General features: G+C 41.3%; 2 long non-coding RNA genes and 2 pseudogenes across 2 annotated transcripts; 2 read left to right on the top strand and 2 right to left on the bottom strand.

Moving 5' to 3' along the window:
- Nucleotides 1-70: 70 nt before the first annotated feature.
- Nucleotides 71-4,818, top strand: LOC116546061. The gene is made up of 3 exons (XR_004266572.1): nt 71-82; nt 3,782-3,789; nt 4,206-4,818. It is a non-coding gene; the product is annotated as an uncharacterized LOC116546061 (long non-coding RNA).
- A 3,666-nt stretch (nt 4,819-8,484) lies between these two features.
- LOC116546062 lies at nt 8,485-9,484 on the bottom strand (annotated as a pseudogene).
- Nucleotides 9,485-15,306: 5,822 nt separating this feature from the next.
- LOC116546063 lies at nt 15,307-22,456 on the bottom strand. The gene is made up of 2 exons (XR_004266573.1): nt 22,418-22,456; nt 15,307-15,704 (listed from the first exon to the last, which is right to left on the bottom strand). It is a non-coding gene; the product is annotated as an uncharacterized LOC116546063 (long non-coding RNA).
- On the top strand, nt 18,655-18,753 carry LOC116546064 (annotated as a pseudogene).
- Nucleotides 22,457-22,536: the final 80 nt, after the last annotated feature.

The raw sequence follows: 22,536 nt of genomic DNA, 5'->3' as shown, positions 1-22,536 counted from the left end.
AAGAAGAAAACTGCTATATAGTGCAAATGGCTGCAATCCCGTTGTTTTCTGCTATTCTTTATTGCAAATATATAGTAGTAAAGTTACATTATGAATAAGTAGGTTTTGTGGGCTAACCTGGAAACCTAATCACTGTTTATAACATTATTTCTATGGGAAGGAATGCTTTTTATGTTAGAAACAGATGGTTTGCAAGAAAATTTTTGGGGGAGTGGAATAGATTTCTAAGTCCAGGGCCACCTGGAATTTTAACCTCTCACAAGTTGTGTGGTTGTGTTGCAGAGGAAAATTCAAGACCTCTCAGAATCCCCACTTCTGTGTTTTCCCCAAATCCTTGCTACCCTCTTCATCCTACAGTCTCTGCCTTACCTTCTTTTTTCTATGTTCCTGGGGTCCCCATGCCTGTGTCCTCATCCTGTCCCAGCCCCACCCTCCAACCACTGGTTGAGGTCCCGGGAAGCCAGGAGGAACTATGAATGTCCTTTATTAAGTGTTGGTTAGGATCTACAGGAAGGCATGCAGCCAGGTGATCAAGTTTGTGGGCTCTGAAATCAGACTTCTGCCACATAGTGGCTGTGTGGCCTTGGTATGTTACTGTGCTTCTCTGAGCTTCTGTTTCATCTGAGTAGAGGGAGGTTGTTGTGAGAACTAACTAAACACTCCCAACAGAGCCTGGGACAGAGTAATGTTCCTTCCATGCCAGTGTGTGGTGAGGTAATTATTCAGGGATATTATGCATTACACATGCTTCTCTGAACCCAGGAAGCAAACCCACTGTATAGAAAGACTTTCTGAGTTTCAAACAGTGAACTTAGAAACAAGTGTCTGGGACCTTCCTGTTTATGACTTGGTGCAGGAATAGGGTTGGAACCTTTTTTAAAAATCTGTTGGGGGTGAGGGAGGGGGCAGTCACATACGTACGTAGTTGAACAGCAATATGAAACTCTAGTATTATCTTGAATACGTTAAGCTCTACAGCAGATTTTATAGCAAACTAACCCGAACAGCCTTCTTAAATAGTTTCATTGACTGAATTGTTGCTACATACAGTGTTTTTCACATAAGGGAAGTCTTTTAAAATTATCTTTTTGGTTTGGGAGATTGTTTTTTCTTCAGGCAGTCTTTTCTTTGCATTTGGGCAGGTTCTGTTTTCCAATTTGCAAGTAGGCCTGTGTCTGCCTGCTGCAGGCTTTAGCATGCAAGCATTAGCTCTAACTGGAAACAAGGACGAGAACAATAAAATACTGACGGGAGTCTAAGGACTTTGGGATAGATCCTCCATAGACGATGGAGAAAAAGTAATATTAAGTCAAGAAAGCAAACATATCTCTACCAGTTTCTCCAGAATTCTTATCCAAATCCAATTTTCCTCCAATTCTTGACCTGAAGAAATTGAAATGAAGTCATATTAAGAAATCAGCCTGAGAGTGTAACACTGAAGAATCAGCCTCACTAAGAGTCCTGTGTGACAATGAGATTTTAATTTAATTAGGGTGTGGCTCAAGTGTTTATGCACTTGACCATTACTCTTGTTGATACGCAGGCATTAGAGTGATAGCTTTCAAAAGGAATTATTTCAGAGTAACTAGCTTTGTTTACTAAAATATGGGAGCTATAAGATCTACTCTGTAAGAAATGTGAATGTATGAGTAATAGGCTGTCACGATTTTATAATCTGCAGTATTTGAGAAGTAATAAGATACTGTTGTTGCCTGGCCATCTGGTTATACACACTTGGTGTCATAGTTTGCTTTTTATTTTTTTATTTTTTATTTTTACTGGTGAGAGGCAAGGAATAGGAGTTCAGAGGTGATGGGCTTTTTTTTAATAAAAACAAGGAATTTATGTTTAGTTGCTTAACATGGTTAGATTGTGTTTTCACCTTATGCAGAATTTTAAAAATGAAAGCTTCATTATATATTTTCTTTTCTCTCTCTTTTTTTTTCAAAAAATAAAATGAAAACCTCACCCCCTAATTTGGTCCCCAAATTGAAACTTTTAGCTTAATTTAAAAAATAGTCTCTTTGGAATAAGGAGTCAGACATGAATCAAAACTCCAGAAAGAAAAATCAGCAATGGAAAAGACCTATAGAGATTTCATACTTCATCCTTTCATTCAAAAATATTTATTGAAACTGTAGTATTTGCATATCATGCTACCAGACACTGAAGGATTTGCTAAAGAAATATTAAAGAACTTCTTCCTTCTTTTAGGAGCTTAGAGCTTACTTGGGGAGAACTGAGATAGACTTATGAAACAGTTAAGCTGTAATTCAAGGCAGCATGTGATTAAACACCAAAATATGTGATTCCAACAAGAAATGCTATAAGAGTTCAGAAAAGGGAGTGATAACTCAGTGGCACTACTGTTTTCTGCCTACAAATTGGCAAATTGTAGCACTATTTGTATGAAATATTTTACACTTGTTTTTTTGGCAGTCTTAGGCTTTGACTCCCAGGCAGCATTAAGAGCCAACGAAAATATCTGTACTCCAGTATCTTCAGAATTGGCTTTTTTTTTTTCTTATAGGCAGAGGAAGTGCCTTACACACACCAGAGAGCCCATGAGAGGCAGAGAGTTTTTGACGGTCATGATCTATTTCAGATACAAAAGAAAGAAGCAGCTTCGTCATTCTCTGTTTTTCAATCCAGCAGTGCTTTTCTCTCCATTGCAAACTCTCTCTGACATTGAAAGGCGGTTTAATTTGAATTTAATGTCCGTGACGGATGAGCTAGCCATCAAGGTCAGATAAATTTATGACTTCGGAGAATTGCTGATGAAAATTCCCATGGTTATAATGCCGGAGAAGAAACTGACATTGATGTGGTGGGAGGTGGGACACAGATGTGCTCATTGGGAACAGGATTCCCCAAAAGTCAGAAGCCAGTGACATGCTAAAGGTATTGTGCTTGGGGATAACATTTAGTGAAACTCACTGACTTCCTGTTCTATTTTTGCCATATTCAAATTAACACAGAGCTCAAAGATGAAGCCATGAGGCCTAAATTCTTAAGAATTAAAAGAGAAAGAGAGAGAGTCGAGGAAAGAGAAGGAATAAAACCTTCAGGAAGCCAAATACACTAATTGGTCCCATCCATTTCTCATTCCACTCAGATCCCCTTGAGGATTCCCCATAGCTGAATGTGGTCATCATTTGGTTGCTTTTCTTTTTTCTTTTTTTCTTTTTAAATAATTAAAGGAGTGAATATTTTATTCTTTAGTGTTTAATTGAATACATAACAAGTCACATAATCAATGATTCATTACTTCACACACAGGAAGGAAAACAGTATCTAGTATTCCTGTTATACAACTGGTTGTGAACAGGAGAACAAAAACCTTTACAGCATTAGATGGTTGAAGAAAGTCTCAAAGTTTGGGCATGGCGGAAAAGACTTCATCTTTTTTCAATATAAAGGGATTTTTTCTTACATTTCTGTGTCATTAGAAAAATCTGATAATCTTATAACAATTCTTTTCTTCTCTTATTACATTTAGAGAAAATGGCTTAATGATATGTACTACTTAAAATTTCAGAATCCCAGATAACTCTGTGTGAATCTTACATTGTATAGCAGATAAGGTTTTCAGATACCTGGAAAAATTTAAACACTATATAATTTACATCTTCAAAGTTAACATCCATGATGGATGTTTTAATACTTTGTCACTAAATGGTTACTTACAAGCTGTTTGAGTGGTCACTTAACGCTGTTTGAGAGGTCATAAATGGTCATTTGTATTCAATAGCAATAGGAAAATTTACCTGACTATAAAGAGCAAAAACAGTTGTATAATAGTTTACATTACAATTAGTGTAATACACATATTTCAAAACACAATTAGAATATTAAAAAACTGGCTTGGAAAAAAATCACAAAATATGTAAGTGACAACAAATCTTGATCAACTAGTCCATCTTCCTACCACACATGAGTATACTCTAATGCAGATATTCTGTTGAATTTCTTCCATCCAAGTTTCAAGGGCCCCAGTAGAGGATCAAGTGTTAATACTTTTAGATTTTTATTGTCCAAAACTATGACAAAGAAAAGCTAACTTCAACATAACTTGTTTCAGGGTACACAAAAACTTATATCAGGTGCTACAGATACTGAAAATAAGAGTATTTTACTTCTTTCTCAAGAGACAGGCTTAGGCCATCTAAGAAAATTAATTCCGTTTTTAAATGGCTTATAGTAAGGAAAAAAATTCCAAACAAAGAACTGACTCTGATATGTTTACAACAAAAATATTGTTTACTATTTTAAAAACTAAATTGAGTAAAATATTGTGATTTAGACTATAAAAGAAATTCTCACAGAATTCAACTCCTCCAGTCAATACTTTTCTTAATGTCTGCATTGCCATTTAGCATTTTACATGTGGGAGTACACAAATGATTTGAATATTGGATCAGAATTTCCCCTAACTTGAAGAGTAAAAAGTTATCCAAGTTTCACCTTACATGGCTTTACTGAAATAATAACTTTCCATGGAAAATTCCAATAAAAATTGGAATATATTATGAGCACTGCCGATTGCTCATTTTGTCTGAGTATTCACAGATTATGCATTTCCTCAGAGAAGCAGCAGGCCCCATGTATACACACATATATATGGCTCTGGTTTGAAAGAGAAGACAATTTCATCTAGTATTATAATTTATCATTGTGCTATCAATCAAAAAATAAGAAACACAACAAAAACAACATTGAAAGGGAAAAAACTTCAAATCTCACATCTTCAAGGAATATTTTCTACAGCATATCATTTGAAAAATTAGAATGAATACTGTTCATTGTCCACATGTATTACAAAACAAACATGTCAATTACTTAGCGCAATCACATAAACATGGTACCCGTTTTTTTTTTTTCTGTAACCACCATTGTTTACTCATTTTTAAAAATTTTTGTTACTAAAAGTCTAATGTCATTCACTTGTATTTATGACCATCAAATAGTAATTAGGGCAACATATGTAAACGCATGCCTCTGAGTCAGATTCATGCAGTGATAATTATCTGAATAATTTATGACATACTCCAGGTTATTTGAATAGTATCTTTGGAGGGCTTATGCAAATGAACCCCCAATACCTCCATTCAAGTTTATAGGGGATTACAATCCACTTTACAAGCCTCAAAGTTTCATTCTGTGGCCCAAAGCCCATGGAGGTGAAGGGATCTAAAGGTGCTCATGTCAAGTTATTTTACCTGTTTATACCTTCTAACCAATGTAAAATGAATTTTCTTCACAGCCTTTACTTTGGGCTAAAAATAGACAGTTTTCTTGTATTGACTTTAACTTTAGAGGGGACAATCATCCCTGGAAAAAAAGAAGTAGATTTACTGCCCCTCACCATTAAGTTCTCAGTCTTTCAAATAATGTAGGGGGTGCTGGGTGTGACAAGGTGGAGTGAGTAAGGTGCGTATGTACAAGACAGTGGAATAGTTCAACTCAAAGCTCTACAAGATAACATTCGCAAGACTTGAGTGACAGAGACAAAGTTTTAGCAGTTTCTCAAGACTCCTGGAGTTGAGCAGATTTGAGAAGGGAAATCAGAATTGCCAAGTCTTGCCATCTGTCAGTGGTTTTGATCTGTCCCAAGATGTTCTCAATCATGTGCTTCCTGTTGAACAATCTAACAAAATGCCATACGGGGTAGAGAAATCTCTGTAACATTCACTTTTGGTCACTGAATAAGTCCTAAATTATTTCAGGCTTCAAACAGATAAATTCTGATGCATGACTTAGTCTGAGACCAAATTCAACATATAACCAAACATGACTTCCTAGGTTTCTGCTTCCATTTCCCTTAAAACTATAGGCTTTGTAAATAAAGTCAACTTTACTTCTCAAAAAATGTTAGTTTAATAAAAGACTTAAAATCTTTCTATTTCCCAACTAAAAAAAATTAATGGATTAAAAATACAGGTACCTTGATTTTAAGTAGACAGTAAATCAACATATGATTAGTAATACAATACTCAAGAAAAAACGTATAGAACAAACTCAGTTTTACAATTATGCATTTTTTCCTAACCCAATTTCTCCATAGATATGGTTATAAGAAACTCATCAAAAACATGTTGCTTTAGTATACATACCAGCTGATGCAAGTTACTGGGGTAAATATAGGAAATTTTATAGCATTAGTAAATGAATTAAAAAACTAAATGATTCGTGTAAAATGTTTATATATGGTATATACAGCTTGGATCACATGAGTCTAAGAACAAAACTGTTCCAATTTGTAATATCTATATGGACATAGTAAGATACAGCAGGAGATTCATTTTTAAAAACAAGGAAAAATAGCACTAATTTAAACACTGAAAACAGCTCTTACAAAATCCTTAAAAACATACATTAGAGAAAGATGCTGAAAACAAAACAAAATAGACTTCTCTGTCATCACAGAATATCCAGAGGACACCTCACAGCATGAAGCATAATGAGGTTTATTTCCCTTCACCTACGGTGTACATAGGATATGCACTAGGAATTTATTCCATGTAAGAGTAAAGGCATAAGGCAACCAGGTCTCCTTCCATTTCTGTTGCATTTACCTAAAACGTCATTTTATTGCTCAGCTCACTTTTAAGTACTTATTTGCCTTCATTTAAAAATATTCCATTTTGCCGGGCGCGGTGGCTCACGCCTGTAATCCCAGCACTTTGGGAGGCCGAGGCGGGTGGATCACGAGGTCAGGAGATCGAGACCATCCTGGTCAACATGGTGAAACCCCGTCTCTACTAAAAATACAAAAAATTAGTTGGGCATGGTTGCGCGTGCCTGTAGTCCCAGCTACTCAGGAGGCTGAGGCAGGAGAATTGCCTGAACCCAGGAGGTGAAGGTTGCGGTGAGCCAAGATCGTGCCATTGCACTCCAGCCTGGGTAACAAGAGCGAAACTCCGTCTCAAAAAAGAAAAAAAAAAAAAAAAAATTCCATTTTACAGCTATGCAGCCCTTGGTGTTGGAGTTCTCTGCAGCTCTGTCATTTGAAAAGATTCCACTTAACTTCAAACAAACTGTATGAAAGTGGCATTTTTGGGTTTTAGGTTTGCCCAGAAGTCAATGTTTGCTGGGCTTGGAGAAAATAATGACTTTTAATAAGTGATCTTGGGTCTAAGTAACCAAAATGAAACTTCTTTTGCTCAAGTAAACAGATTTTAAAATCAAGATTTATAATCAACAAGAAAATAAAAGTTCAAAAACTAAAACCCTACTGGGTAAGTCTTTGGTTAGATTATATATAAGCATTAACAACTCTAAGTTTAGGACTCAAAACAGTAAGTTCGATAAACTGCCAGTTAAGTGTAGGTCTGTTATTAATCTTTATAAAATGCTTGGCATGTTTGCATTTACTATATGATATTTTTAAAATGTGCATGTACTCAAACAGATGGTACGAACTTCCAACTTTCAAATCATAAATGCGTATGTCTGCTTCTCCCTTCCCACTCTTCCTACCCTTTCCTCCCTCCCCACCCCACCCCACCCGCCAAGTTTTACAGCTAAAGGAAGGTCCTACTGGCGTTCACTGCAAGAATACAGGCTTTCCTAACACCCACGACTGATGTGCACTCACTGCCCAGCTCCAGCTCCCTACACTGGGCACTTGTCAGGTGACCTCCTACAGCGCGTGGAGACCTGAGCAGCCTTGCAAGCTTAATCGGCGGCATCCTTTCTCCCTCTTGCCATTAGCTGCTGCCATGACAGCCAGTGGAATCAAGGGCTTCTGGCGAGCAGCAGCTAGAAAAGGAGGCCTCTGCAGCCAGGAGGATCACTTTCTGTAAGTTTAAGCCACAGGCGGAGACCTTTTATTCTGTACGAGAAAGGATCCTTTACTGTGCCAGCGCTAAATTCTTCTACTTTACTTGTAACTTTTCAAAACTTCATTCATTTACAATTACTGAACTGCCTGCACGGGGTCCTAATTTCAGCTTCAGAATCTTCCATCCAGCCTTCTAAAACTCTACCTTCAAAAGAGGCCAAAAAGACTGTGTAATGACCTTGTAAAACACTCACCTCGGTGTAACCAATCCTGATCTCTTAAACCCCCAATGAGTCATAAGGGCTTGAGAAGATTTCAAGGAATCTTCCACACACTGGACACGGTCCAATCAGGTTCTGAACAATTCAATCATTCCCAGGTACTTGGTGGCTCTGTGGCCACACTGCCCCACCAGATCCAGACTGAGGTACCATCTGGGGGATGGGTGGTTTGAGGCAAGGAGTGGGAGGTGGGGGTGGGGTGGGGGTTTCTCTGGGTTCTCTCGGTTGAGGACGTCCAAAGCAAACGAAGAAGCCGAGAGGATTTGCGGCTGCAGGTTCTGAAGTGGAGGGAGGGTGGGCGGTCAGGTATCGCCCAGCTACTAGTGGAGGGGGGAGATTGGAAGAGGGGGGCAACCAGGGGAAAAGAAGTGGGGGCAAGAAGGGGAGTGGGTGCTGGAGTCGCGAAGGTGTCTGGGGCGCTCACTCCCTGCAGAAGATGTACTCGGTGTAGCTAGTCCAGATCGTGTCCTCGCTCTGGTTGGTGCTGCTGGCAAAGGCGCAGGTGCCCGTGGAGCTGCACGCCACCCTGTGGAAACCCGACTCGGACAGCTTGTCGAAGGCCTACTCCGGGAAGTTGAACTTGAGGTAAGAGCGCGAGGTGTAGCGCTCCGGGGGACGGTCAGGGTCCGGGCTTTCACTCAGGGTGTCCCCAAACACCTCCTTGTCCAGCGACGTCTTGCCGCACACGGTGATGCGCGCCGCTCACCGCAACTTGGCGTCCGCCCGATGGTGTAGGAGCCGCTGTAGCCAGAGCGCCGGCTGCCGTCCAGCGACTGGGACTGCTGAGCAGCGGGCCCGCCGCGCCCCGGACGCACTGCGCTAGCCAGCTCCAGCGTGGGCGACGGCGCCCCGGCAGAGGCGCCCTCCTGCTGCTCGGGCTCCGCGTAGCCGAGCTGCAGCAGCTCCTCACCCAGCAAGACCTCCTTGTCACTCCGCGCCGCGAGGGCGGAGGCGGCGGCCCAGGGCCGGGCTGCTGGGGCGCCCGGAGGCGGCGCACGAGCTCCGGCAGCTCGAAGTACTCGGCCTCACGCTGCAGCCGCTGCGCTCAGGGAAGTAGTCGGGCAGCACGAGCTGCAAGTCCCGCAGGCAATCCAGGATGTAGCAGAAGAGGAGGCCGTCTCAGTCCAGAAAGAAGCAGCCTTTGCTGTCCCGGGCCAGCTCCTGCGGCTGCTGCTGCGTGAACATGCGCCAGAGCAGCGAGTCGGGCACCGACACCACCGTGCAGCACCGGGTCACGCACACCTGGCACCCCACGTTCAGCTCCACGATGTCGGGGAAGAGCTGCGGCTCCTCGGAGGACCACGAGGAGCCGCTGCCGCCCCGCCCCCGCCCCCGCCCCCGCCGGGTAATCCACGTGTGCTGTCCGCCAGAGCCATGACAGAGGTGGCCCGGCCGGGACAGTGGCGGGGAGAGGCGCCGCACTCAGGAGGTGCAACCACCTGGCCCGGAGCCCCGGAGCCCGGACGCTGGCTCAGCCCTGCCTCCCACCACCGCCTCCACCTCCGAGAGCCGCGCGGAGCAGAGCAGGGCTAGCTTTCAGCTGTGCGCCCCGTGAGCTCCAAAGTGCTCCGCCCGCCTTTCCCGCGCGCTCCAGGCGAGTCTGGTTGCTTTTCAATCTTATGATCCATGTGTTTTCAGTTTCTTTTAAAATTCACCATCACTGGTTTACCACCCCTGCATTTTAATCTTCAGCCTTGAGGTGGTGTAGTACTAGAAATATTTTGCTCTTTGCTTGACACTATTCAATGGAATATCTAAGGAGTCCGACGCCATTTGGCGATGACGTGGCTGTTGATGTTCTTGCTGGGTTGGTGACCCATCTGGTGAGGCAGGGGCTCCCAAGTTAGTGTGACCCAAGTTAGAGTTCTGACAAGGGTTCCCAAGTTAGAGTAACCAACACATCAAGCAAACCAGTGATCGCACCACTCAGCTTTTGAACATCTCTTTATCCAAGTACTTGGCCCTGGCCACAGCTTAGGACTGACCTGGGTCATCTGACTTGGGAAAATGGCCCTAGAAAAATGTCTCGTGCATATCTTTTGATATAATTTGGTATCTGTCTAAATAAATATTGTGTAGCAAATGGTTATAGAATGTCTTATCAAACTCTTAGGCAGATTCTGCCCTTGAAATTATTTCTATTTAATTATCGTACTGCAAAGTACAAAATAGTAGCTTTATTATTATTTTTTTTAACAAAATCAAGCTACACAATAGATTGATATTCTGGTAATAAATAGCAAACCTAAAATTTATACAATATGTGAACTGAGCTGTTCTTTGCTAGGTTTTGCTAAACGGGAGCTCCTTATTTCAGAATCCATGAGAGGATGTGTTTTGGATATATTTGGCAGCGTCAGCTTGAGAGATGGCTCAGGAGTCAAAGTTCAACGTATTGTCTACACTTGTTCTCTGCTCCTAGACATGATGGGGAAAAAATGCTCTGCTGTTTTCTTGTTGTTTTTCATGGTTTTAGCAACATGTTCCTATTCTCACTCAAATCAATAATCCACTGTACAAAGCTTGCTATTCTGTACTGAAGCCAGGTGGAAGAAAGTTTTAACTAACGCATGTGTGGGGTCGCTGTTTTGTTGCCTTGTTTTTTTTTTAGGTGCACCCTTCAAGGAGATTGTGTACGTTAAGGGAACTTAGAAAACTGGCTTGATATTTCGTCTGGAGCAAAAAAAATGCCCTAGAGTTCAGCTAATTTGAAGCAGTAGAGATAAGGTAAGAGGAAAAATTTTAATTTGTCCTCTTTGTATTGTCTCATTTTGCACAGTGGATGCTAACTTCCTTCTGTGTGTAAAACACCTATCAGCAATCAGACATGCTTAGTGATAGTGCTCCATTCATCTAGTTAGCAAATATTGAGTGCTGACCAGATGCTATCCACTCTGTAGGGCGCTGGGGCTCTAGTAGTAACCAAGCCACATCATCGGCCTACTCTCATGGAGTTTGTCATCCTGTGGAGCTAAAGATGACTCTCATTGGTTGAACTGGAAGAAAAGCCAGACTTCTAATGTCGCAGAAATACATAATGCTTTTGAACATAGAGAAAAAAGTTCAGATTCACCATCAACAAGATTCCTTAAATGTGGCTTAAGTGCAGAACTTTGTTTAGTTTCATGGTCCCTTATCCTAAGGTGTTCAGGCTTCTCCAGTAACCATCTTATGAACACGGCTTCAAACAGTCTTGGCAGAGATGGAGAGGAAACATCAACACGGGCAGTGATTGTGGCAAATGAGGTCCCTTGGAAAGCCTGTGGGCTCTTGCTATGGCAGCACCAAGCTTGACAACACATCAGCACTGTCATTGGATGAGAGAAGGGACCAGGAGCATATTTAAGCATTTTCAAAGCACATGCCAACCATGCCCTACGGGAGAAGGGAATTCCTGCCTTGAAACATCAATGGTGCTATAAGGAGACATTTTCTCCCTAATCATGGCTCTTGTGTTATGAATAATTGTACAGCAGCCAGTTGACCTGTCTGTTGAGCATGCTGTGTTCTGTTTGAATGCCACATTAACAAGGAAATGGGCCACTTTCTCTTTTCCCTTACACTTTGCCATTTCAAAGAAATAGCAAGAACTTGACCACTTTCAGTGATTTAACATTTAATAAAGGAGAGCCAAAGTATTTAATGAGTGATAAATAATAAAAAGAATTAAGCTTTCAAGTCATAACTGACCAGAACTAACAGATTTAAAGTTATTTGGCTATTGTGACTTTCTATTGTCTTCCTGGAGAAAAAAAAAGAACTTTGATACTAACTTCCACCAGCCCTGAATCAGAGTGAAGAGATTTGGTGGAAAAGATGCTTGGGCACCTAAACATATGTATATCCAAATTCTAATTTCTGTCATCAGTCTGAAAAATAGCCAACTTTGGTGCTAATAAAGAATAGTAAAAATTATAGTACCTTAATCTTTGAATATGCCCGGACTCTGATACATGGTTAAGATTTTGGATTTTCTTATATCATTTAAAACACTTAAGGGAAATATTTCAGCTAAATATAGTGGGAGGAAGTAGATTGTTCATTAAATAAAAAGTTGTGCTTATACAACTTCCTTACCTAGCTAGGGGCTCACTATGACAAATTAATCACTGTTTACATCTAGTCTGGAACATTTCAAAAGCTCCTTACCACCCAAACAACCACTGCTGCTTTCTTCCTTGCCCCCAGTCCCACTGTGGTTTACCCTAATCTTCTCAGAGACTTCCTACACAGCCCCTGCCTCACTCCCTCCAGCTTACCACTAACTCTCAAGGTAAAGAAGATAAGGAGTTCATAATTTGGTTAAAGTTATTCTTTGAAACCAACTTCGGACTGATTATCTTAATAGGGTTGATAAGCCATCTGATTCTATCTCTTGATCATATTATTTCCAAATATTTCCTACCCTTATGGCCACCTTTGGCTTATCTGAAAGTCTCAGGTCTTTGCTTAAATAAACCTGACCTTGACCTATGGAGAAAGCAGTCTAGAGTGTATCCCATTCCATTTATTGGCTCTATTCAAGGGGTATTTGCTACCTGCCTATCGTATGCCTAGTAACATTCTAGTCACTTTGTAGGCAGAGAAAGCCCTCTATATAATAGAGAACCTCTGTTCACAAGAAGCTTTGCTTCTTTCCACAAAACAATTAAAAGATAGTACATCCTCATACTCACTATGGGATCAGCATTAAAAAGAAATAATTAGAGCAATCCCAGTTGTCCTGGAGGGACTTCTGTGAGGTTTTGTGGAATAAAAACAGCAAGATGCATACAAGTATTCCTAGCATGATCTTATATTGATCAAAAAAGTCCCTGTATATGTTTATGCATATATGTCTCTATATGATTATTTGAGCATGGGCAAAAATAGGGAAGAATTCATTCAGGTTGTAAACATGGGCTCACCTGGTGGAATGACTGATGTGGTGGAGAAGGAAAGCAGGACATATGTAATAAAAATAGAAAGGACACAGAAATAAAATTATTTCTTTTTTTCTTTTTTTCTGTGATGGAGTCTCTCTCTGTCACCCAGGCTGGAGTGCAGTGGCATGATCATAACTTACTGCACCCTCAAACTCCTGGGCTTAAGGGATCTCCCACATCAGCCTCCCAGGTAGCTGGGACCACAGGTGTGCAACACCATACCCAGCTAATTTTTTAATTTATTGTAGTGATAGGCTCTCCCTGTGTTGCCCAGGCTGGTCTCAAACCCCCTGGGCTTAAGTGATCCTCCCACCTCAGCCTCTCAAAGTGCTGGGATTATAGGCATAAGTGACAAGACCATCCTCAAAACATTATTTTATAAATCAGAACTAGACCGAGGAATTCCACCATCACTAATATTATTGACATTATTTGTGAAGCTCTGTCTCCTGCAGTAACACTAGACAAGTAATACAAATAATTATTTGATTTAAATCTAAAAAAGTACCATTATTTGCTCATCTTAAGTGGTTGCATGTCTGCAGAATCTAAATACATTAGCTTTAAAAATTATTCAAATGAATGAAGTGCTGAATGTTCAATAAATATTTAAAATCAATAACCTTACTACATGTCAAACAAGACAAACTTTTAACTTCATGAATAAAAGGTCCTATTCATAAAAACAACAGAACTACTCAGCTATAAACTTAAAGAGCAAGGTACATATCGTGCTTTACAACCATTCATACTAAGAGATGTGTGCTGGAGACAGCTACCAAAAAGAGTGATTCTTGCCTTGAACAACTTAAGCCGTTCTTGGTAATAGTAATTAGACAGCAGTGTAGTGGCGTATTAAAGCTATTTTCTTTTTTTTTTTGAGGCAGAGTCTTGCTCTGTCACCAGGCGCCAGGCACCAGGCTGGAGTGCAGTGGTGCAATCTGGGCTCACTGCAACCTCCACCTCCTGGGTTCAAGCAATTCTTCTGCCTCAGCCTCCTGAGTAGCTGGGACTACAGGCGCCCACCACCACACCCAGCTGATTTCTATATTCTTTAGTAGAGACGGGGTTTCACCATGTTGGCCAGGATGGTTTCGATCTCTTGACCTCGTGATCCGCCCGCCTCAGCCTCCCAAAGTGCTGGGATTACAGGTGTGAGCCACAGTGCCCGGCCTATTTTTTTTTTTTTTTGAGACAAAGTTTCACTCTTGTTGCCCATGCTGGAGTGCAATGGCACTATCTTAGTTCAGTGCAACCTCTGTCTCCTGGGTTCAAGCAATTCTCCTGCTTCAGCCTCCCAAGTAGCTGGGATTACAGGCACATGCCACCACGCCCGGCTAATTTTTTATATTTTAAGTAGAAACGGGGTTTTACCATGTTGGCCAGGCTGGTCTCAAACTCCTGACCTTCAGGTGATCCACCTGCCTGCATCTTCCAAAGTGCTGAGATTATAGGCATGAGCCACCTTGCCCAGTCTTAAGGCTATTTATAAGTAATCATAGCAAAACCTTATCAATTAAAAACATAAGCATAAATAAAAATAAAAATACACAAAGTATTTTCTTAGACTATATGGAAAACATCTTGAACATATTCAGGCATGTTCTACATTTCTTGGTGAGAAGATATCATAAAAATGTCACTTCTTCCTCACCTATTTTTCTTGACTTCATGTAATTCCAATGAACTTTGAATAATTGTTTATTTAAAATTAACATGAAATTCATCTGGAATAACATGAACTGATCAAGAATATCCAAAACATATTTTGAAAAAACAGAAGTCTATTTGAGCAAGACCACTCCCATTAGATTGCAAACATAGATGATAGATAGATAGATCAACAGTAATTTAATTCATGATTCTGGTTTAAAATAGGTATATAGATTCATAGAATATAGTAGAAAACGCAGAAATAGATGTAAAAATTTTAAAGAACAGATGTCATAAAGTAAGAGGAAACAAAAATAATTTCATAAAATGTGTGAGATAACCTGGTTTATACTAAGGAAATGTAATTTCGTATTTTACATTAAATATAAAAACAAAATTTAGACTAAGAAATTGATATGTAAAGATAAGTCACAGAAGTAACAAAAAATGAAATTGAACATAATTTGAAAGTATGATAATTTATTTTACCTCTGAAGCAATATAGTATGTAATAACAGAAGAAAGATATTCATATATGTGATTTCCTTTTTTTTTTTTTTTTTTTCAAAAAAATCTATATGATAAAAAATACAAGTTAACTTGGCTAGGCCTGGTGGCTCATGCCTATAATCCCGGCACTTTGGGAGGCCAAAGCCTTTGCTCACTATGTGTTATTTGTTATTTATTCAACGTGTATTTTGATTTTATTTTCCTGGCAGCACAATAAGCCAGGACATGCTGAAACTAGAAATCACATGCACTTTCCAGTGATAGAAAGTCCAGTCCAGGGAGGTGAGAAGGAGACAGTCCTCGTTAGTGTTGAGGATTCAGGGAGAACGAGATGGGCTGGGCAGGGAGGTTTCTACTTGGAAGCTGGAGGATGAGCAATGACATCCCCCTCTCCACCTGAGAGCCCATCCTGGGCGTCCACCTCCTGGGAGCAGGAGCGGCGCAGCAGCGCCACCTGGTGGTCCACGCGCTCCCTTTTGCAGCTCGCGCACAGTCCTCTCCTTCCTAGGCACCTGGGACTTCTTCATTGGACACCAGCCTGCATCAATTTTCCTGTAAACCAAAGAAGCGTGAGGTTGCTGGGGGAGGAATGGTGTCATCTCCACCTTTGGGGTGATCCATGTCACCGTGTTCAGGGGAAGAGCCCGGGCTTCCTCCCCATGCAGAGAGGAGGCTCTGGCCATAAAGGGACGTGTGGAGAGGTGAGGACACGTTCCCTCTACACTGATGGCCAAGAGCCTGCAGACGGCGGGGAAGGCTTCCCCTCAGCCCTGTCCTGTCAGGTTTTTCCAGGAGTCAAGGAGTAGACCTGTACATTGCCTCTGGTGATGTGCACTGCATGCACACTTGGAAGTGAGGTCACCCCTGCTGGGGGTCCTGGGGCTGCTGGTGGTCCTGGGTGCTCAGTGTCCAGAGAGCAGGATGAGGAGGAGGCTTTGTTCCAAACAGTAACCATACTCTCTGAATTATTTTTTTCAGTAGGCTTTGTGTCATAAAATGAAATGTAGGACTCCAAAGGGAAAAAACTGTCTAAAATTTGTGTCCTTTAATAAAAAGTAAACACCCATTAACCACCAAGGATAGACATTTGCGGGGCAAACCAAAATCCCCATCATTTGCTCCAGCTCAGCAATAAACTCTTTCCTCCCCCAAATGAAAACACATCCTGACTTTTAGGGTCATCCTTTCTTTGTTGTATTTTATATTTTTATCATCCCAAATTATAATTTAGTTTTACCTTTAGAAATATGCTTTTGTTCTCTTTTATTCTATAGATTCTTCCCCAAAATATATATTGTGTGGTAGAGTTTCCCATAATACACATTTTGCTGCCTGCTTCCCAAGGTGTAGTTGGATATGTATTTCTATGATCTGTATTGCCTCTAAATCGGTGACTGGCTATGGAGGTTAGCTTAGTTCAGGCTTGATTTCCTTTTCAAACAACTTGCTCTTGTTTGACGGTACTCTACTGTGTTCTTCCATCAAGAGGAAGAACCTAACATTAGTTTTTTTTTCTTTATTGTGTTGTTCATTGCCATTGCTCTTCAATGGCTAAATCTGTTAATTCCTTATGTGTTGCAAATCAGTTATTATAGTCTCAGTATCTCATTCCTTCCTCATTTATTATCTGAATAATTTCTAAAATAAGAGATTTACCCTCCTCTACTGTTTGTTTATGACTAGACACTTGTTTATTGAGAGACTAAGCCAAGCATCTACTCACTTATGACCCAGCAATTGCACTCTTAGTTATAAACCAATAGAAATGCATGTATGTGTGTGCTAAAACATATGAAAATATTCACAGCAGCATGATTTGTAAAATCTGGATATAACACAATTGTCTATCAACAGTGAAGGGACAGAGAGTGTGAGCTATTTATAAAGTGCAGCATTTGACAGCCTTGGGAAGGACTAGCCTACGACCACACACACAGATGATGAGCCCCAGGGCATGATGGTGACTGTGTAATGCCATTCAGCCAGAACTGGAAGAACAAATCTGTGTTAGAAATCAAGAGTGGCTCCTCTGGGGTGGGGGAGGCTGGTTTATGACTGAGTAGGACCCAAAGGTGTTTCCCTGGGGCTATGATTGCTGTGCTTGGATGTGGGTGTTGTTTGCCGGAGGGTTCACTTTGTGAAAATCCACTGTCTGCTTAAGGATTGTCCTCTTTTCTCCATGCATGTTGTCCTTCACTCAAATATACATTTCTGGTGTTTTGAAGCAATTCCATCTACAATAAGAAGAATCGCTCCTACTGCACATCCTTGCAAATGCTGCATTGAAAAAATCAGTGCAATTTTTCCAGGAAATAAATACACATAAAGAGGAGAATTGACAACAAGAGCAGTCGGCTTGGTAGCTGACACCAGAAAAGCTTTGGGAATGGATGTCGAGCCAGGAACCAGGAATCAAACTACAGACAAGCCCATGGGAGGTGGAGGATGTAAAGTGATGCCCCAGTAGTGCATGAATGAATGAGTCATGGGCAGTGGCTCTGGGCTTGGCTGGCCAGTCATGAACTTGGGGAAAATAGAGTTAAAAAATTGGGACTTAGAGGAGAAAGGTACGCAGAGACCTCTTACTATACACAGAATGTGTGAAGATAGTGGTTGTGTGGATGCCTACTAGAGGGTCTTTTGGGGATGGGGCTCCCTGTGATCAGGTGGGCGAGATGGCTTGATGGATAATGTCACTCAGCCACACTGGGCTTGCTCATGGAGTCCCTGCACAAAGTGGCCGTGGTGGCTGGGATGGACACTGCATGGGCACAGCAATTGCATCACCCCTCACCAAGGCTGACCTGGCAGCTGCCACTGTTGAGGGCCCAGCCTGCCAAAAGCAGCTGTTACTTTGGTTGGAGACAAAACAGGAAATGGTAATTCAGAATAAGATAGCATTACGACAGATACACATGCCACTAAAGATATAGTAGAGGTTTAAATAATTTTGAAACGATGAACAAGATTATGCCAATGGGAAGAACTTACTATCAGTAAAGAAGTTAAAATGGTTTTAAAATGTTATTTCCCTTCAGGCATATCCAGGCTGTTTTGAAGATAAGTTTTACCAAACCTTCAAAGAAGTTTACTGAACTTATACATAATATCCAAGAGAATAAGGAAACATAGAGAGACCTAGTAAATTCATTATTGTTTATGCACACATAACATTGATTCTGGAGTCAGCTAGGGAATACATAAGAGAAAAGCATGATAGGGTAGTCACTTCTAAGCAATTAGACATAAAAATACTGAGAAAAACAGTAGTAGAAGGTGTCCACCAATGAGCTATAAACAAATTAAATATCCTGCCCAGGTTATGTATCCCAAGAACACAGGAAAATTTTAACTTTACATCTGTAATGCATTTTACCACTTCATTAAAGAATAAAGGACAGAGACAGTCACATTTCACTAGACGCAGATGAAATCCAACACTCCCTCTCACCTACATTTCTTCAGTTATCTCCACTTTTAAGAACTTGTGATCATTTCTCACTTTGGCAGCACCCAGAATATAACTGGAACGATACACAGAAGATCAGCATGGTCCCTGCACAAGGGTGACATGCAAGTTCGTGAAGCATTTTATATTTTTAAACTCTCAACAAACTAGGTATTGAAGGAACATACCTCAACATAATAGTAGCCACCAATGACAAACCCACAACCGATATCATACTGAATGGGCAAGAGCTAGAAGCCTTCCCTTTAACGTCAGCACAAGACAAGGATGCCCTCTCTCACCACTCCTCTTCAACATGGTGTTGGAAGTTCTGGCAGGAGCAATCAGGTCAGAGAAAGGGAGGATATTCAGATAAAAAGAGAAGAAGTCAAATTGTCTTTGCAAATGACATGATTTTGTATCTAGAAAACCCCCTTGTCTCAGCGGAAAGGCTTCTTAGGCTGATAAGCAACTTAAGTAAAGTCTCAGGATATAAAATCAATGTGCAAAAGTGACAAGCATTTATATACAGCAACAGTACACAAGCGGTGAGTCAAATAATGAATAAACTCCCATTCACAATTGCCACAAACAGAATAAGAGAGCCGGGTGTGGTGGCTCATGCCTGTAATTCCAGCACTTTGGGATGCTGAAGCGGGCAAATCACCTGAGATCTCGTTCAAGACCAGCTTGGCTAACTTGGTGAAATCCAGTTTCTCCTAAAAATATAAAAATTAGCCGGGCATGGTGGCATGCACCTGTTATCTTGGGTACTCGGGAAGATGAGGAGGGATAATAGATTGAACCTGGGAGGTGGAGGTTGCAGTGAGCTGAGATGGTGCCATTGCTGTCCAGCTTGGGCAACAAGAGCAAAACGCCATGTCAAAACAAACAAACAAACAAACAAACAGAATACAGCCTGGGAATACAGCTAACAAGGGAAATGAAGGACCTCTTCAAGGAGAATGACAAACTGCTGCTCAAGGAAATGGGAGAGGACACAAACAGATGGAAAAACCCTCCATGCTCATGTGTAGGAAGAATCAATATCGCTAAAATGGCCATACTGCCCAAAGTAATTTATAGATCCAGCTGTTTTCATGAAACTACCATTGACATTCTCACACGATTAGAAGAAACTACTTTAAAATTCATATGGAACTAAAAAGAGAGCTTGTATAGCCAACATGATCCTAAGCAAAGAGAACAAAGCTGGAGGCATCGTGCTGCTTGATGTCAAATTGTACTACAAGACGAGTAACCAAAACAGCAGGGTGCTTGTACAAAAACAGACACATAGACCAATGGAACAGAACAGAGAACTCAGAAATAAGACCGCACATCTACGACTATGTGATCTCTGACAAACTGACCAAAACAAACAACTGGGAAAAGATTTCTTATTTAATAAATGGTGCTGGGAGAACTGGCTAGCCATATGCAAAAAATTGAAACTGGTCCCCTTCCTTACACCTTAGACAAAAATTAACTATGGTGGATTAAAGACATAAATGTAAAACACAAAACTATAAAAACCCTAGAAGAAAATCTAGGCAATACCATTCAGGACATAGGAAAAGTCAACAATTTCATAAAGGAAACGTCCAAAGCAATTGCAACAAAAGCCAAAATTAGCAAATGAAATCTAATTAAACAAAAGAGCTCCTGCACAGCAAAAGACACTATTATCGGAGTGAACAGACAACCTACAAGGTGGGAGAAAAGTTTTGCAACCTATCCATCTGACAAAGTCTAATATCCAGAATTTTCAAGGAACATAAGGGTCTGTGTCCTCCGGAAACCCAGGTTTCTGCTGGAGCTGCGAGGTGCAGGGACATCCTGAGAGAGGCTGTGGAGGTTTTGCTGATCATGGGCTGAGAATTCCAGGGGGTGCAGTGGGAAGATTTCTGGAGTTGGGGAGGAAGGATGATGCAGACAGAATAGGGGTGTGCAGAGCCTTGTGAGGATTCAAGTGCAGAGTATGTGGGGGACCCAGTGTGACTGACACAAACAGGGAGAGGGCGTGATGAGCTCAGTCCTGGTAGGCTTGAGGAAGACGATGGTGCTGAGGCTGTGGGAGACAGGGGAGGAGCAGGGGTGGCTCTCACCTGGGCTCTGTCCATGGCAGTGAGGATGGTGGAGTGGTTGGGTCTCCGTGCTGTGTGGAACTTTCTTGACCACCTGATGACAGCAGGGAGTTTCTGAGGCAGAGGGCTTCTTAGAGGATTGATTCTTGACCCTGAGGAAAGGAAGTGAGCTCATTCTAGGTCTCAGGTCTACCCTGCTGCCTTCTTCAGGAGGTGCCAGTTCTGGGTCCCCCATGGATCCCAGCACAGGAGCCCTCTTCTGCTCTGCTGAGGGGACCGAGGCCCAGGGGAGGTGTGCTCAGATTTCATAATGCCAATATATGTCTCCACACCTTGGAGTATTATGTGGACATGGAGGTGTTTTTCCCAAATAAAAGAAAACTGAGTAAATGGGACCTTAAAAAAAACAAAAACAGAACAATAGAGAGTGGAAGAAAATGTTTCTACTTTTCAGTTTCCCCAAATGTTGGTCTCAAGGGGCTGGAGAGAGAAGTTGAAGGAAGAACAGAAACTCTGAGAGGGCTGGAGCTCCTGAGAGCTGCTCACCTCCACAAGAAAGACGTGGGAAATGGTTAAGGCCATTTTACATGACTTTGAAATTCTGTAATATTAGGGAATTGTAGTAGCTCTCTTCAGTGTAATGATATTATTGTTGGAATATGTTGCTTTTTAAGAGATGACCACCGAAGTATTGAGGAATGAAGGTCATGCTGTTGGCAAGTGATTGTCAAATGTTTCAGCAAAAATCATGGAAATATAATTTATTACATACACAAAGGAAATAGTTAGATCTGTGGTGACCATTGTATTCTTTCCAACTTTTGGACTCTTTGAAATTTTTAAAATAATTTGGAGAAAAAATTAAAGCTAATACTACATAATCACATGAGAAATGTTCACAATGTCATGTTAAATGAAAAGTAGACTTCAAGACTAGATGAGGTGGCTCATACCCGATCCTAGAGCTTTGAGAGGCTGAGGTGGGAGGAGCATTTTAGGCCAGGCATTTGAAAGCAGCCTGGGCAACATGGCGAGACCCTGTCTCTACAACGCACTAAAAAATTAAAGAGCCTGGTGGCGGGTACCTGTGGTTCTAGCTACTTGGGAAACTGAGGTGGGGGGATTGTTACAGCCTGGGAGTTCAAGGTTATACTGAGCTGTGATCATACCACTGCAATTTAGCCTCAGTGACACAGCAAGACCGTGTTTCAAAAAAAAAAAAAAAGAGAGAGAAGAAAAATAAAAATCAGGCCTTCAATGGCATTCAAGAGCATGTGCATGAGAATGTGTTAGTTGTGTGTATTTTGTGTGTGGTTGTGTCATTCTGTGGAGAGTGTCTGAGTAAGAATGTGTGTCAATATGTGTGACATCTTTTTGTCTGTGTGTGCGGGTGTGTGAGTCTATGTGTGCATTCATTCATTCATTCATTCACTCAACAAGTATATTTAAAGTAACAGGCACTATTCGAGGGAAGGGAAATACAGCTGCGAACAATCAAAATCACTGTCCTTGTCCTCACAAAGCATGTATTCTAGAGGAGAGAAAGACTATAAGCAATTAAAATAAATACATTCGTAGCTGGGCATAAACGTACATAATCCCAGCACTTTGGGAGGCTGAAGTGGGAGGGCCACTTGAGGCCAGGAGTTTGAGACCTGTCTGGGAAACATATCAAGACCCCGTTTGTACCAAAAGCAAATACAAAACTAGCTGAGCGTGGTGGCACACACCTGTAGTCCCAGCTGCTTGGGAGGCTGAGGTGGGAGGATCACTTAAGCCCAGGAGTTTGAGGTTCAGTGAGACAAGATTGCACCACTGCATTCCAACCTGGGTAACAGCACAACCCTGT

The sequence above is a fragment of the Sapajus apella genome, unplaced genomic scaffold (assembly GCF_009761245.1).
Source record: "Sapajus apella isolate SASKATOON/1434 unplaced genomic scaffold, GSC_monkey_1.0 scaffold557, whole genome shotgun sequence".
Taxonomy (NCBI): domain Eukaryota; kingdom Metazoa; phylum Chordata; class Mammalia; order Primates; family Cebidae; genus Sapajus; species Sapajus apella.
This window is presented reverse-complemented; position numbering and strand designations above follow the sequence as displayed.